This window comes from Theropithecus gelada, chromosome X (genome assembly GCF_003255815.1).
Source record: "Theropithecus gelada isolate Dixy chromosome X, Tgel_1.0, whole genome shotgun sequence".
NCBI lineage: Eukaryota > Metazoa > Chordata > Mammalia > Primates > Cercopithecidae > Theropithecus > Theropithecus gelada.
In genome coordinates, this window is record NC_037689.1 from 130,574,209 (window position 1) to 130,591,549 (window position 17,341).

A 17,341-nucleotide genomic window follows, 5' to 3' on the forward strand; every position below is an offset into this window, starting at 1 on the left:
CCAGTTACTCACGAGGCTGAGGCAGGAGAATCACTTGAACCTGGGAAGCAGAGGTTGCAGTGCACCAAGATCATGCCACTGCACTCTAGCCTGGGCAACAGAGCAAAACTCTGTCAAAAAAAAAAAAAAAAACCCAACCAAACAAATAAACAAAACCCCAAAGTTAGAGGAACTGAATTTGTCAGTGGTGACAGGGATGTGCTGCCTTATATAGGGGGTTCTGGGAAGGCCTAACATGTGATGACAATATGCAGCAGGGTGTTGAAAGAAGTGAACAAATATCTAAATGTAGGGTGCCCCAGGCAGGAGGAAGAGTAAATGAAAAGGCCCTCAGGTGGGAATGGGCTTGGCATGTTGGAAACAGAAAGCAGGTCAGTGTGGCTGGAGCATGGTAAAAGATTTGAAGAGAAAGAAGTTGTGGAAGTTTTGTAAAAGAACGGCAGACTGAATGGACTAGTAACCTTGCTGAGCAGCACCAAGGGCTGACTTAGGCTAGTAGTCATATATTTACAGCAAGACCAATCTGCATGTTTTTTCTCCAGCCACATTTAGCTGTCTAGTTGCCATGGTTCAGGTGTGGAATAGGCAGAGCCTTGAATTTAACTTGCTTGAAATTTTGCCATTCATAAGTAACCAAGTAAGAGGAAAATGGGAGCTGATGGTGTAGAGAAAAAAAATGATTATAAGTACGGACCCAGAAAGGGTGGAATGGAACAATGAACAGAAACACATGAAAAGGCCTAAATATCACAAAATACTATGGAGTAGGGGAGAAGCATCGGGGCACTAGGTGTCTAGCTCTCATTTCAGCAGCTATAATTCTGTCCCCTGATTCTAAGCAGCTGTCAACTGCTTACAGACTTTCTTCTCCTATTCTCCTCCCATCTTCCTTTCTGTTCTTCTATTCATTCTCATCCCGGCTCCAAAGCTGGAAGTAACTAATGGAAATGGAAGTGGAGAGTTGAATGTTAAGGGCATGTAGACTGGGTTAGAGGCAGACATGATCAGATACAGGGAGTCGGGGACAGTGGGCAGAAGGGGAAAGGAAATCCTTCCCTCCCTTTTTTTTACCCTCCCAAGTTTGGGCTAAAGGTCAACACATCAAGAGACACATTGCTTCTAGAGCATTAGCAATTAAATCCTGTTATTATGTTTAGTCTCAGCTTCAGTGTGCATGGCTTTTCAAAATGATTGGATTAGGGCGCAGACTTTCTTTTTCTTTCTCTAGTTTAAAGGTGCATTTCTGTACTCACCAAACGTCCGAGTCATTGTGTTGCAGAGAAATGCCATTATTTTGTCTCTTGACATACACTGCACATAAATCTCTCCATAGGAGGCCCTGACCAAAATAGGAAGAATTCTCTAGACTAGCAAATTGTTCCCATGAACTATTCAAGCTTTGAACCCTTTCTGAGGGACCGATTTGGCAGAGCATTTTTTTTCATTCTTTTAAAATTATGCTAGTGCTATTAACACAACATAGTTGATTAGGAAAACAGAATGCGAAGATTATTTTCCAAAATTTTAATATGAATTCATTAAGAAAAAGTGCTCTTTCATGAGAAAGCATGTATTTGTTACACTGAAATAATGATAAATGAGGTTTTCTTGAAATTAAACTTTTTTCTCCTGTTGGAATCTTCCTAGTATTTTGCAGCCCTTTCTGCTAACTATTGCAATTCATTTGTTTATTCACTTACTGACCAAACTATGTTGACACCTAGTCAACTATGGACATCAACTATGGCCCATATCCAAACATGAAGCAGTAAAATATTCCTGACCTCAGGTTTTAAGACAAATACAAACAATGGCAGTGCAAGGGAAAATGTCTTAATTAAGAAAGTAAAATTCAGTTAGTGTTACCTAAAAGTCCATGTATCTTCTGCTATCTTAGCTTTTGTAGCATTTCCTCTCTGCCTGGAATTCCCTAATAATTCCCTTACTTTTGTCTCAGTTCTACCCTTCTTAACTTTTAAAGACCCAGTCCAAGTCACACTTTATTTGATGATTCCCAGGTTTGAGTTTTCCTGCCTCAGAATTCACCAGTCATTCACTTTTTGTAAGACTGTTACTTTGCCTGTGATACCCTGCAATGCTGCTCCATATTATCCGACCACAAAGTTAACAGCTATTAGAGGATGAATTTATTTTCAGTATGTGTGTGCAGCCAAATTTTCCTTTGCCTAGAGAAACCATAAAGTTGGATAACTAGGGCTCCTTTAAGGGTTAGGACCAAAGAATCTTAACTTTCCTGAGGAAAACAGCATCTAAAGTTTTAAAACAAGGACCGACTGGTCAGGAAAAGATGAAATTAATGGGCTAGAACTGTTATATGGGAACATCAAGCTATGACATGAAGGCAAGGTTAAATAAGACAGGAGACTAAACAGATATACACCTCAATCACATTTTAAATGCATACACACTTTAATGAAGCAATTATTCTATTAAGTTTGTGTCCTACATACTTGAAAACTATAAATCTTTCTAACAATCAGTATCTTTGATTGTTTTTAAAGGACCTATAAAATGAGACTTTTCTTCTTGTCTCATGATACTGGCAAAGATAGAAAACTGAGTAACAAGAACTATAGTACACTGCACAAGAATTACCATACATGTGAATAACATAGTTATCAAAGATTATTTAAAGAAGGCCGGGCATAGTGGCTCATGTGGATCCTACTGAGGTGGGAGGATCTCTTGAGCTCAGGAGTTCAAGACTACAGTGAGCTGTGATAGTGCCAGCCTGACAATAGAGCAAGACCATGTCTCTTACAAAAAAAAAAATATTTAAAGTAAGGAAATTCATTAATAGGGAACACTGTGGCATTTCCCTGATTCCCATGTTCAAGTCAAGTAGGTGAAGGAGTACTAAAATTGGAAAATCATTTACAGAAGATTTCAGACTGCATCTTACACCCTGGCTGGATACTCACTGAGAAGCCAAAATCTGTAAGCTACACTGAGTAGAGTGTGAGAGTCATGGGAAAATCTGACATCTTTACTCTGGAGTAAGAGGGGCAAAAACCCTGGTGCCTGACTGAAACTGGTTAAGTCATGATACTGAAAGAATCCCACATGACATGGCAAAAGGAGGCAAAAGTGAAAGCAAGTTCTACTCCCTCTATTTGGAGAAGAAATGGTACAATATTCTGTGTACTAAGTGGGAGATAACTGGACTACAAGAAAATTATCCAAAGGAATTATTTGCTGGAAAAACGTGACCCTCCAAGAAGAGGCTCTTTTGGACACACTGCAGGAGAGCAGGAAATAAGGGGGAAAGCACAAAAGATTAGCTGGAGACCTCAGCTTATCAAAGAATGGTACTGTTGGTCCCAAGGGGAAGAGTTTCCAAAGAATTTGGTAATGCCTCCCATGAGAGAACCAGCTTTTAGAGCCTATTATGACAGAAAACATTGGGGAGTTAAAACCACAAACACACATGGTGCTAAATAAAAATGTTTTGTCCATATTTTCTTCATATATGGAGACTAATTGAGCCAACATCCCACCCGCCTCCTTTATTATTATTTTTTCCTGTCTCATCTGGTTGGAGAATCAACTTGCATTTCTTAGGCTTTTTCTCTCATTTCCTTTCTTTCCGTTGTCTTTTCCAAATGAGACATCCAAATCTTACAGACCTTTTAGGCAAATATCCACAATAATGGATCAGCAGGTAAAGAGTAGAAACAAGAGGTAAAGCAACTCTGTCCCAAAGTAGAGGAGAATCACAGCAGAACAGAAATCATCAAATGATTCCAGCTTTAAAGTACCAGTTGGGGCTGGGTGCGGTGGCTCATGCCTGTAATCCCAGCACTTTGGGAGGCCAAGTTGGGTGGATCACTTGAGGTCAGGAGTTTGAGATCAGCCTGGGCAACATGGTAAGATCCCGTCTCCACAAAAAATACAAAAATGTGGGCTGAGACAGGAGGACTGCTTGAACCCAGGAGGTGGAGGCTACAGTGAGCTGTGATCATGCAACTGCGCTCCAGCATAAGTGACACAGCAAGACCCTCTCAAAAAAAAAAAAAAAAGGAAATAACTGCCTTAAAAAATATATATATACACATATATATGTATATATATGTGTGTGTGTGTATATATAGTATCAGTTGAAGCTCATTTTTTAAAGGTTTTTTTTTCTTTAAGTTCTGGGACACATGTGCTGAATGTGCAGGTTTTTTACATGGTATACATGTGCCATGGTAGTTTGCAACACCTATGAACCTGTCATCTAGGTTTTAAGCTCCATATGCATTAGGTAATTCTCCTAATGCTCTTCCTCCCCTTTACCCCCACCCACCAACAGGCCCTGGTGTGTGATGTTCCGCTCCCTGTGTCCATGTGCTCTCACTGTTCAGCTCCCACTTATGAGTGAGAACATGCAGTGGTTGGTTTTCTGTTCCTGTGTTAGTTTGCTGAGGATGATGGTTTCCAGCTTCATCCATGTCCCTGCAAAGGACATGAACTCATTCTTTTTTATGGCTGCATGGTATTCCATGGTGTATATGCGCCACATTTTCTTTATTCATTCGGTCATTGATGGGCATTTGGGTTGGTTCCAAGTCTTTGCTATTGTAAATAGTGCTGCAATAAGCACACATGTGCATGTGTTTTTATAGCAGAATGATTTATAATTCTTTGGGTCTATACTCAGTAATGGGATTGCCGGGTCAAATGGTATTTCTGGTTCTAGATCATTAAGGACTTGCCACATTGTCTTCCACAATGGTTGAACTAATTCACACTCCCAATAACAGTGTAAAAGCATTCTTATTTCTCCACATCCTCGACAGCATCTGTTGTTTCCAGACTTTTTAATGATCACCATTCTAACTGGTGTAAGATGGTATCTCATTGTGGTTTTGATTTGCATTTCTCTGATGACCAGTGATGACGAGCTTTTTTTCATATGTTTGTTGGCCACATAAATGTCTTCTTTTGAGGAGTGTCTGTTTATATCCTTCACCCACTTTTTGATGGGGTTGTTTTTTTCTTGTAAATTTGTTTAAGTTATTTGTAGATTCTGGATATTAGACCTTTGTCATATGGACAGATTGCAAAAAATTTCTCCCATTCTGTAGGTTGCCTGCGCAATCTGATGATAGATTCTTTTGCTTAGCAGAAGCCCTTTAGTTTAATTAGATCCCATTTGTCTATTTTGGCTTTTGTTGCAATTGCTTTTGGTGTTTTAGTCATGAAGTCTTTGCCTATGTCCTGAATGCTACTGTCTAGGTTTTCTTCTAGGGTTTTTATAGTTTTAGGTTTTACATTTAAGTCTTTAATCCATCTTCAGTTAATTTTTGTATAAGATGTAAGGAACAGGTCCAGTTTCTGTTTTCTGCATATGGTTAGCCAGTTTTCCTAACACCATTTTAAAAATAGGGAATCCTTTCCCCATTGTTTGTTTTTGTCAGGTTTGGTGAAGATCAGATGGTTGTAGATGTGTGCTGTTATTTCTGAGGCCTCTGTTTTGCTCCATTGGTCTGTGTATCTGTTTTGGTACCAGTACCACACTGTTTGGTTACTGTAGCCTTGTAGTATAGTTTGAACTCAGGTAGCATGATGCCTCCAGCATTGTTCTTTTTGCTTAGGATTGTCTTAGCTATATGGGCTCTTTTTTGGTTCCATATGAAGTTTAAGGAAGTTTTTTCTCGTTATGTGAAAAAGTAAATGGTAGCTTGATGGGAATAGCATTGAATCTATAAATTACTTTGGGCAGTATGGTCATTTTCACAATATTGATTATTCCTATCCATGAACATGAATTTTTTTCCATTTGTTTGTGTCCTCTCTGATTTCCTTGAGCAGTGGCTTGTAGTCCTCCCTGAAGAGGTCGTTCATGTCCTCGTAAGTTGTATTCCTAGGTATTTTCTTTGTAGCAATTGTGAATGGGAGTTCACTCACGATTTGGCTCTCTGCTTGTCTATTATTGGCGTATAGGAATGCTTGTGATTTCAGCACATTCATTTTGTATCCTAAGAATTTGCTGAAGTTGTTTATCAGCTTAAGGAGATTTTGGGCTGAGACAATAGGGTTTTTCTAAATATACAATCATGTCTGCAAACAGAGACAATTTGACTTCCTCTCTTCCTATTTGAATACCCTTTATACCTTTCTTTCTCCAATACTATGTTGAATAGGAGTGGTGAGAGAGGGCATCCTTGTCTTGGGCTTTTTTTTTTTTCTATTATACTTTATGTTCTAGGGCACATGTGCACAACATGCAGGTTTGTTACATATGTATACATGTGCCATGTTGGTGTGCTGCACCCATTAACTCGTCATTTACATTAGGTATATCTCCTAATGCTATACCTCCCCCTTCCCCCCACCCCACAACAGGCCCTGGTGTATGATGTTCCCCTTCCTGTGTCCAAGTGGTCTCATTGTTCAATTCCCACCTATGAGTGAGACCATGCGGTGTTTGGTTTTGTTCTTGCAATAGTTTGCTGAGAATGATGGTTTCCAGCTGCATCCATGTCCCTACAAAGGACATGAATTCATCCTTTTTTATGGCTGCATAGTATTCCATGGTGTATATGTGCCACATTTTCTTAATCCAGTCTGTCACTGATGGACATCTGGGTTGGTTCCAAGTCTTTGCTATTGTGAACAGTGCCGCAATAAACATACGTGGGCACGTGTTTTTATAGCAGCATGATTTATAATCCTTTGGGTATATACCCAGTAATGGGATGGCTGAGTCAAATGGTATTTGTAGTTCTAGATCCTTGACGAATGGCCACACTGTCTTCCACAGTGGTTGAACTAATTTACAGTCCCACCAACAGTGTAAAAGTGTTCCTATTTCTCCACATCCTCTCCAGCACCTGTAGTTTCCTGACTTTTTAATGATCGCCATTCTAATTGGTGTGAGATGGTATCTCATTGTGGTTTTGATTTGCATTTCTCTGATGGCCAGTGATGATGAGCATTTTTTCATGTGTCTGTTGGATGCATAAATGTCTTCTTTCAAGAAGCGTCTATTCATATCCTTTGCCCACTTTTTGATGGGGTTGTTTGCTTTTTTCTTGTAAATTTGTTTGAGTTATTTGTAGGTTCTGGATATTAGCCCTTTGTCAGATGAGTAGATTGCAAAACTTTTCTCCCATTCTGTAGGTTGCCTGTTCATTATGACGGAAGTTTCTTTTGCTGTGCAGAAGCTCTTTAGTTTAATGAGATCCCATTTGTCAATTTTGGCTTTTGTGGCCATTGCTTTCGGTGTTTTAGACATGAAGTCCTTGCTTGGGCTGGTTTTCAAAGGGAATGCTTCCAGCTTTTGACCATTCAGTATGATATTGGCTACGGGTTTGTCAATAAATAGCTCTTACTATTGTGAGATATGCTGCATCAATACCTAGCTTATTGAGAGATTGTAGCATGAAGGGGTGTTGAATTTTATCAAAGGCCTTTTCTGCATCCATTGAGATAATCATCTGGTTTTTGTTACTGGTTCTGTTTATGTGATGGATTAAGTTTATTGATTTGCATATGTTTAACCAGCCTTGCATCCCAGGGATGAAGCCAGCTTGATTGTGGTAGATAAGATTTTGATGAGCTGCTGGATTCAGTTTGCCAGTATTTTGCTGAGGATTTTTACATTGATGTTCATCAGTGATACTGTCCTGAAATTTTCTTTTTTGTTGTGTCTCTGCCAGGTTTTGGAATCAGGATGATGCTGGCCTCATAAAATGAGTTAGGGAGGAGTTTCTCTTTTTCTATTGTTTGGAATAGCTTCAGAAGGAATGATACCAGCTCCGCTTTGTACCTCTGGTAGAATCTGGCTGTGAATCCGTGTGGTCCTGGGCTTTTTTTGGTTGGTAGGCTTTTAATTACTGCCTCAATTTCAGAACTTGTTCTTGGTCTATTCAGGGATTTTACTTCTTCCTGGTTTAGTCTTGGGAGGGTGTATGTGTCCAGGAATGTATCCATTTCTTCTAGATTTTCCAGTTCATTTGCACAATGGTGTTTATAGTATTCTCTGATGATAGTTTGTGTATTTCTGTGGGGTCAGTAGTGACAGTCCCTTTATCATTTTATTGCGTCTACTTGATTCTTCTCTCTTTTCTTCTTCATTAGTCTGACTATTGGTCTATCTATTTTTGTTAATCTTTTCAAAAAACCAGCTCCTGGACTCATTGATTTTTTGAATGGTTTTTCATGTAACTATCTCTTTCAGTTCTTCTCTAAACTTAGTTATATCTTGTCTTCTGCTAGCTTTTGAATTTGTTTGCTCTTGCTTCTCTAGTTCTTTCAATTGTGATGTTAGGGTGTCAATTTTAGATCTTTCCCACTTTCTTATGTGGGCATTTCATACTATCAATTTCCCTCTAAACACTGCTTTAGCTGTGTCCCAGAGATTCTGTTACATTGTCTCTTTGTTCTCATCCGTTTCAAAGAACTTCATTACTTCTGTCTTAAATGTGTTATTTACTCAGTAGTCATTTAGGAGCAGGTTGTTCAGTTTCCATGTAGTTGTGTGGTTTTGAGTGAGTTTCTTAATCCTGTGTTCTAATTTGACTGCACTGTGGTCTGAGAGGCTGTTTTTTTTTTTGTTTTTTTTGTTTTTTTGATTTCCATTATTTTGCATTTGCTGAGGAGTGTTCTACTTCCAATTATGTGGTCAAATTTAGATTATGTGCTTTGTGGTGCTGAGAGGAATGTATATTCTGCTGATTTGGGGTGGAGAGTTCTGTAGATATTTATTAGGTCTGCTTGGTCCAGAGTTGAGTTCAAGTCCTAAATATCCTTGTTAATTTTCTGTCTAATATTGAGAGTGGGGTGTTAAAGTCTCCCACTATTATTGTGTAGGAGTATAAGTGTCTTTGTAGGTCTCTAAGAACTTGTTTTATGAATCTGGGTGCTCCTGTATTAGGTGCATATACATTTTGGATAGTTAGCTCTTGTTGCATTGATCCTTTTACCATTATGTAATGCCCTTCTTTGCCTTTTTTGATCTTTGTTGGTTTAAAGTCTGTTTTATCAGAGACTAAGATTGCAACCCCTGCTTTTTTTTTGCTTTTCATTTGCTTTGTAAATATTCCTCCATCCCTTTGAGTCTACGTGTGTCTTTGCATGTGAGATGTGTCTCTTGAATACAGCACACTGATCGATCTTGACTCTTTATACAATTTGCCAGTCTGTGTCTTTTAATTGGGGCATTTAGCCCATTTACATTTAAGGTTAATATTTTTATGTTTGAATTTGATCCTATCATCATGATGCTAGCTGGTTATTTTGCACATTAGTTGACACAGTTTCTTCATAGTGTCATTAGTCTTTATATTGTGGTGTGTTTTTGCAGTGGCTGGTACCAGTTTTTCCTTCCGTATTTAGTGCTTCCTTCAGGAGCTCTTGTAATGCAGGCCTGGTGGTGACAAAATCCCTCAGCATTTGCTTGTCTGGAAAGGATTTTATTTCTCCTTCTCTTATGAAGCTTAGTTTGGCTGGATATGAAATTCTGGGTTGAAAGTTCTTTTATTTAAGAATGTTGAATATTGGCTCCCACTTTTTTTGAGCTTGTAGGGTTTCTGTAGAGAGATTCACTTTTAGTCTGATGGGGTTCCCCTTGTAGATGACCTGAACTTTCTCTCTGGCTGTTCTTAACACTTTTTCCTTCATTTCAACCTTGGAGAATTTGATGATTGTGCCTTGGGGTTGCTCTTCTTGAGGAGTATCTTAGCGGTGTTCTCTGTATTTCCTGAATTTGAATGTTGGCTTGTCTTGCTAGGTTGGGGAAGTTCTCCGCAGTAATATCCTGTTTTCCGACTTGGTTCCATTCTCCCTGTCACTTTCAGGTACCCCAATCAAATCATAAGTTTGGTCTTTTCACATAGTCCCATATTTCTTGGAAGCTTTGTTTGTTCCTTTTCATTCTTTTTTCTCTAAACTTGTCTTCACTCCTTATCTCAGTAGGGTGATCTTCATTCTCTGATATCCTTTCTTCCACTTGATTGATTGAGCTACTGATACTTGTTTATGCTTCATGAAGTTCTCGTACTGTGTTTTAAAGCTCCATCGGGTAATTTATGTTCTTCTCTGAACTAGCTATTCCAATTAGCAGTTCCTGTAACTTTTTATCAAGGTTCTTCACTTCCTTGCATTGGTTTAGAACATACTCCTTGAGCGCAGAGGAGTTTGTTATTACCCACCTTCTGAAGATTACTTCTGCCAATTCGTCAGTCTCATCCTCCATTCAGTTTTGTGCCTTTGCTGGAGAGGAGCTGTGATCATTTGGAGGAGACGAGGCATTCTGGTTTTTGGAATTTTCAGCATTTTTGTGCTGGTTTTTCCTCATCTTCATTGATTTATCTACCTTTGATCTTTGAGGCTGATGACCTTTGGATGGCGTTTTTGTGTGGGGGTCTTTTTTATTGATGTTGATGCTGTTGCTTTCTGTTTGTTAGTTTTTCCTCTAACAGTCAGGCCCCTCTTCTGCAGGTCTGCTGCAGTTTGCTTGAGGTTCATTTCAGACCCTGTTCACCTGGGTATCACCAGTGGAGGTTGCAGAACAGCAAAGATTGCTGCCTGCTCCTTCCTCTGGAAGCTTCATCCCAGAGGTGCACCAGTCTGATGCCAGCTGGAATTCTATTGTATGAGGTGTCTGTCAACCCTTGTTGGGAAGTCTCTCCCAGTCAGGAGTCATGGGAGACAGGGACCCACTTGAGGAGGCAGTCTGTCCCTTGGCAGAGCTGGTGTGCTGTGCTGGGAGAATCCCCTTTGCCAGGATCCACTGCTCTCTTCAGAGCTGGCAGGCAGGAAGGATTAAGTTTGCTGAAGTTGTGCCCACAGTCACCCTTCCCCAAGGTGCTCTGTCCCAGGGAGAAGAGAGTTTTATCTATAAACCTCCAACTGGGGCTGCTTCCTTTCCTTCAAAGATGCCCTACTTGGTAAGGAGGAATCTAGAGAGGCAGTCTGGCCACAGCCACTTTGCCATGCAGTGGTGAATTCTGCCCAGTCCAAATCTTCCAGCCTCCTTAGCACTGTCAGGGTAAAACCACCTACTAAAGCCTCAGTAATGTGGATGCTCCTCCCCTCATCAAGTCTGATCATCCCAGGTTGACTTCAGACTGCTGTGCCGGCAGTGAGAATTTCAAGTCAGTGGTTCCTAGCTTGCTGGGCTCCATGGGACTGGGACCCACTGAGTGAGACCACTTGGCTCCCTGACTTCAGCCCCCTTTCCAGGGGAGTGAATAGTTCTGTCTTGCTGGGGTTCCAGGCACTGCTGGGGTATGGAAAAAAAACAAAAACAAAAACAAAACAAAACAAAACAAAACTCCTGCAGCTAGCTCAGTATCTGCTCAAACAGCCGCCCAGTTTTGTGCTTGAGACCCAAGGCCCTGGTGGTGTAGGCACATGAGGGAATCTCTTGATTTGCAGATTCCAAAAACCATGGGAAAAGCATAGTACCCAGGCCAGGTAGCACAGTCCCTCCTGCCTTCCCTTGGCTAGGGGAGGGAGGTTCCCAAGCTCCTTGCACTTCCTGGGTGAAGTAATGTCCCACCTTGCTTCTGTTCACTCTCTGTGGGTTGCACCCACTGCCTAACCAGTACCAGTGAGATGAACTGGGTACCTCAGTTGGAAATGCAGAAATCACCTGCCTTCTGCATTGGTCTCACTGAGAGCTGCAGACTGGCACTGTTTCTATTCAGCCATCTTGGCCCCTCCTCCAAGGAACTCATTATTTATTCAAGTTTGTCAACAACAACAGAAAACCAAATTGCCACTTTTTTGGCAAGCAAGGAGTGCTGCTACCTATTGAGGACACAGTATTAACTGTATTTATGCGTACAGTATCAGTGTATGTCACTGCTAGGAATCCTTATTCTCTAAGCATGTGAATGGCTAGACACTATACTCAAAAAGTAAGAGGGATGACCTGGAACCAATTTTGACAGTAAAGCAACATGAAGCCTAAAAAAAAAAAAAGTCTAGACTTGAGTTAGGAAAGCAATAAAAAATGGCCTTTGTTTAATTCCCTCAAATATCTGGAGTGCTGACAGGAATCCAGGAAAGGTACTAAGTATTTCTGGGCAGAGTTAGTTTGGTGTCAGTAAACTGATTCAGACAATAAGTGCTTAAGCGTTCAGAGAAGGAACTGGTGGGGGTGGTTTGAGCTATCAGAAAGTAGTCAAATTGAAGGGGGCACCCAAAAAAGGATGAGGATTTTGAGAAGGTACTGGATTGGGAAAACCTTAAGAGCTGTGCTGTACAGGGATTCACTTGCTTTAAAATTTCATTAGGTGAAAAGAAAGGAGAGATTGTAGGAAGTTTTTTTATTTTTTTATTTTTTATTTTTTGAGACAGAGTCTCGCTCTGTCGCCCAGGCTGGAGTGCAGTGGCCGGATCTCAGCTCACTGCAAGCTCCGCCTCCCGGGTTTACGCCATTCTCCTGCCTCAGCCTCCCGAGTAGCTGGGACTACATTAGCTGGGACTACAGGAGTCCGCCACCTCGCCCGGCTAGTTTTTTGTATTTTTTTCGTAGAGACGGGGTTTCACTGTGTTAACCAGATGGTCTTGATCTCCTGACCTTGTGATCTGCCCGTCTCGGCCTCCCAAAGTGCTGGGATTACAGGCTTCAGCCACCGCGCCTGGCCTTGTAGGAAGTTTTAGAAGCTTACTGCAGGCCAATGATAACTGAGCTACCACTGCTAAAAGATTTCCTGGGCTACTGAAGCTCACAGACACACAGGTCCTTTTCCCTCACACCGTGTGTGTAATCTTACTTAGTTTGGACTTTCTGTCCAGAGTAACCCTCAACTTCACTGATATTTGACATCCCATTACAACGTTCTTTGCTCAGCAGAATTCCAGCCCTGATCCTGCTGTCCTGTACTCTCTTGTCCTTACTGGTAAACCTATTTTTAACCCTTCACTGACATCTTTGCTTGCAAGTCCTGACACTTGACTAAGGAGCGCTGCCATAGCAGATAGGCGGGGCTAGGGCTTGTACCATATCAAGTGCTTCCTGCTGAGAGCAGTGGCTCACGCCTGTAATCTCAACATTCTGGGAGGCCAAGATGGGAGAATCACTTGAGCCCAGGAGTTCGAGACTAACCTGGGCAACATAGCAAGGCTCCATCTCTAAGAAAAATAGAAAAAAAAATAGCTGGGTGTGGTGGCATGTCCCTGTGATCCCAGCTACTCAGCAGGCTGAGGTGCGAGGATCGGCCCAGGAGGCTGAAGTGGCAGTGAGCCGTGATTGCACTCAAGCCTGGGCCACAGAGCTAACCCTGTGGGGGAAAAAAAAATAGCTCAAAAAGAAGTAAGTCCACAAGTGAGCAGACGGTTAAGTATGCATCGGTTTTGTCTTCGGATTTCTGTCAAAAAGCTCAGGCACTTGACCTTTGAGGGAAATCCCAGGGTAAACTGCACTATTTGTGCCCACCCACCCATCTACTACTATCCTCACATTCTTCCTTGAAATAAATATGCTGGGAAATCTGAATAAGGAAAACATATCACAAGCAGACAGTTTATGATAATAAAAAAGAGTTACTTCTTGCCATTGATTATTCCAATAATCATTGTTGGGTCAAGGTCTTCTTGGGAACATCCATGACCACAGGTCCAATTCTGGAAAGGAAAATGCCTTGATCCAATTACGGAGTAGTGGGTAAGTTCATTTTTCAACAAGCAGGAGTATGACAGAGGTCTCCCTGGAATGTTCTGGGGTGGTCCTACAAGGATTCCTTGGTACTTATCCTTCTATCAATGTCCTCATCCCCAAAAAGACTTGCAGAGACACTATGGGACACTAATGGAATAGATTCCACTGCTGTGGATCAATCAGGGTTGTCTGGCCTCACATGACACAAGGGGGAGCTATAGCATTTTCCTTTCCAAGGTAAAGAGGGCAGCAATTCTTCAATGCATCTTCAGCTTAGTTAAGGATAACTGCAACATACACCTAGCAAGAGCCGTGAGGGAATTTTATATAGATGTTTATTTGGAAAATGAACTTGAAAATGTATTAAATGCCACAGGTATTGGAATAAAAATCCTTCAGAATGCCCTAAAAATACCAAATTGTCTTATCTAAAGGATCAGTCTCCTGAGCAGATTTGTAAAGTTGCCTTAATTTGTCCATTGGTTTTAAAACTTGTACCAAGATATCCTTAAGATTGGATTCCCAAAACCTAAATCATACCTCTAACCCCTAAAAAAGTGATTCTCATTCATCTCCCTACTTAGGTGGTCCCTGATTCTGCATACTAGTTCTTCCTCTTTGCTGCCATTTAAAAAGTTTTGTGTGAGACAGAGAGAGACAGAAACAGAGAGAAAGAGAGACAGAAAAAAACAGAGAGATCCAAAAATCAAAGAAAATCAATGCTTGCACAGTTATTTGGAGCTTTGCAGCTCCTGCTTCCTGGAGTCTATAACCCACTGTTTGACAAAAACGGGGCTCTCAGTTCAGTCACCTTGGAAGAAAAAGGAACCCATAAAGTTCTGATGAGAAAATAAGCAACTGCTGTGGATTTGCATACTTCAACATAATCCTGAGTCCAACAAACCACCTCATCCCTCTTCTTTCCCTGCTATTTTAGTGATTTTTATGTTATGCTAATGGAGGCCATCTTCAAACTAAAGAATGCACAGAACCAATAAAACTGCTCGATGTTCTGAGCTTCATTTATAAAAAGCAGAGACAAGAAAACATGCTACTTTGCTACAGAAAGCGCCCAGCAGCCTTCAAAAATAAGGGTTTAAACCTCAACCAATGACTCTGCTTTCATTTTTCCTCCACAGGACTATGGCAAAATGAAAACCCTTACTTGCCCTGAATGAACCCATAAAGAAGAAAAGAAGCCATGACCAGCCAAGCAGTAGTAGCCTTTATCATCAAACAGCAGGCTACCACCCAAACGCTACAAACTTAAGTCCAGTGATCAAGGCCTAGCTCAAATGCTATCTTCTCCATGAATGTGTCCACCATTCTCCCAACTTAACAGTATGTCTATTCCCTCAATTCTTGCCCTTTGCCTCTGTGAATTTTAAAATACATAAAATACTTGGAGAGCAGCAGGGCATATGTATTTCTTCTAGTACATAGATTCCAAGAAGGAAACCATCTACCCCAACACAGTTTAGTTTTTCATTAACATGAGTCTACTACTGCACTATATTTATCAATATTACTTTACTATTCCACGAGACTCTTGCCCAGGAAGATACAAATTGCAAATAGCTTTACTGCTCATTCAATAGAATGTGCAATGGACTGAACGCTTATCCCCACCTTCCCCCCATATTCAGATGTTGAAATCCTAACTCCAAAGTGATGGTAGAAGGAGGTGTGGTTTTGGGGAGGTGATTAGGTCATGAGGGCAGAGGCCTTATGACTGGAATGAGTGTCCTTATTAAAGAGATCACAGAGAACTAGTTAGCCCTTTTCACCATGGTAATGACACAGCAAGAAGACCCCATCTGTGAACCAAGAAGAGTGCCCTTACTAGACACCAAATCTGCCGGCACCTTGACCTCGAACTTCCCAGTCTTCACAACTGTGAGATATAAATTTTCATTGTTTACAAGCCATCCAGTTTATGATATTTTGTTATAGCAGACCAAATAGACCAAGACAAAAAGCATGAATTTTGTACCCTGAGACTTTTTGAACTTCTTCCCTCCCAATCTGTTTTTCCATGCTCACCAATTTTAACCATTACATCATAATCTTTACCTAATTTTAATCAATTCCCCCCTCTCATTAAGCCAGACTTTAAAGTCTCAATATCCTGGCATTGCCTTTTCCTTCCTAAAATGCTATCAGATTTTGTCGAGGTGAGTTCCCCCTAACAGTGCCAAACCATAAACTCGGGTAGCTTTATCTTGGCAACAGGTTATTCTGGTGATATTTTGAAGAGCCAGTATTCGACATGCCCAAACAATAACTGTTAATTATAAAGTAATTAATTCATGGGGCTAAATGACAGGATTGTTTTGAATATGACAAGCATAGTGTAATTATAGAGTTCTTATTTGGGGTTTGAATTTGGAGCCATTGAAGGGGATTTGGCTTTGATTGTTTGTATATCCCTATTTTCATAATTACTCCATCGTGGATTTCGCCTTTTCATGCCTTTGACCGAACAGATGAGAGCACATGTGACAGAACCTTCATACCCTGGAGTAGGTGCTATTTTAAAGCCAACAACACAGTGGAACAGTTGCATTCTTTAAAGGCCACTTGTTTTTGCTCTATTAAGCAAAACACCCCTGGAATTTGGTGAACCACCTATGCTTACTTCTCTGAGGAGCTGCTGGACATGTCATTCACTATATAAGTAAAGAGACAGATGGAGAGAAAAGATTCATGAGAGCAGGTTGATCAATAATACATTGATTTACTCAGTGCCTCTTGATAAGAGTCAGAATTCATGAGAATTTCCTTTGGAACTTGAACTTTTCTCACTGAAAGAGACAATGAGTTGTACTGGGCATTTTCTACTGCAGTTGTTTTCAGCAATTTCTAGTGTACTTTTTCATGTCTGTGGAGGGGTTACACATTTAATGATTTCTAAATACTAAGCCAGGAATATTTCCCACAGAATCATGAAACTTGGGCCACAAAAAAACTCGTTCATACTCCTCATTTACAAATGAGAAAAATAAGCCTATGGATAAATTACTTGTTCAAGGGCACAAAGCTAATTCCCTCATATTCTTTCAATATCAGTACACAGACTGTCAAATACACATCCTCATAGCTAGGGACTGAACTCAGATCAGATTCTCTGCTGATTATCTGTGCTGTATTTTCCTAAAAAACAAAATTTCCATTTGTGTCTTCTGGAGATGTGAAAACAAAGCACATCTCTAGAAGAAACCAAGATCTCCTCAACCTATAGATGCTTATCCTAGTTATTTACTTCCTAGCTGAGTGCTTGAAAAACGTGCACAGAGACATACACAGAGACTGAATGGACCAGGGAAATGAGTTATGTGAAAGGTTAAATTTCTTCATATGAAAAAAATGAGACCAATGCTCAAGAATATTGGACATGTTCTAACTAATGCACTACAGTGGGTGGTCGTCAAGTATTTGGTTTTCATTGCTAAGGCTTTATGCCTCACACATTCCTAAATGAAGGCCAGGTATGAGAGGATGATGTTTACTCCTCCGAAATACTTTCACCTCTAGCTATAGCCACAAGGTGATTAATGATGTCTACTTCAGGCAGCACAGGAAAACCAGCTAAATTTTTGTTAAGAAATCAAGAATACCAGCAATAAACCAGATTATCTGTGCATACCTTTTAGGTAAATAAGAAAACAGTTTAACATTTCCCATTTACTATTTGTAAAATAGCCCACTTAAATAATGACCAAA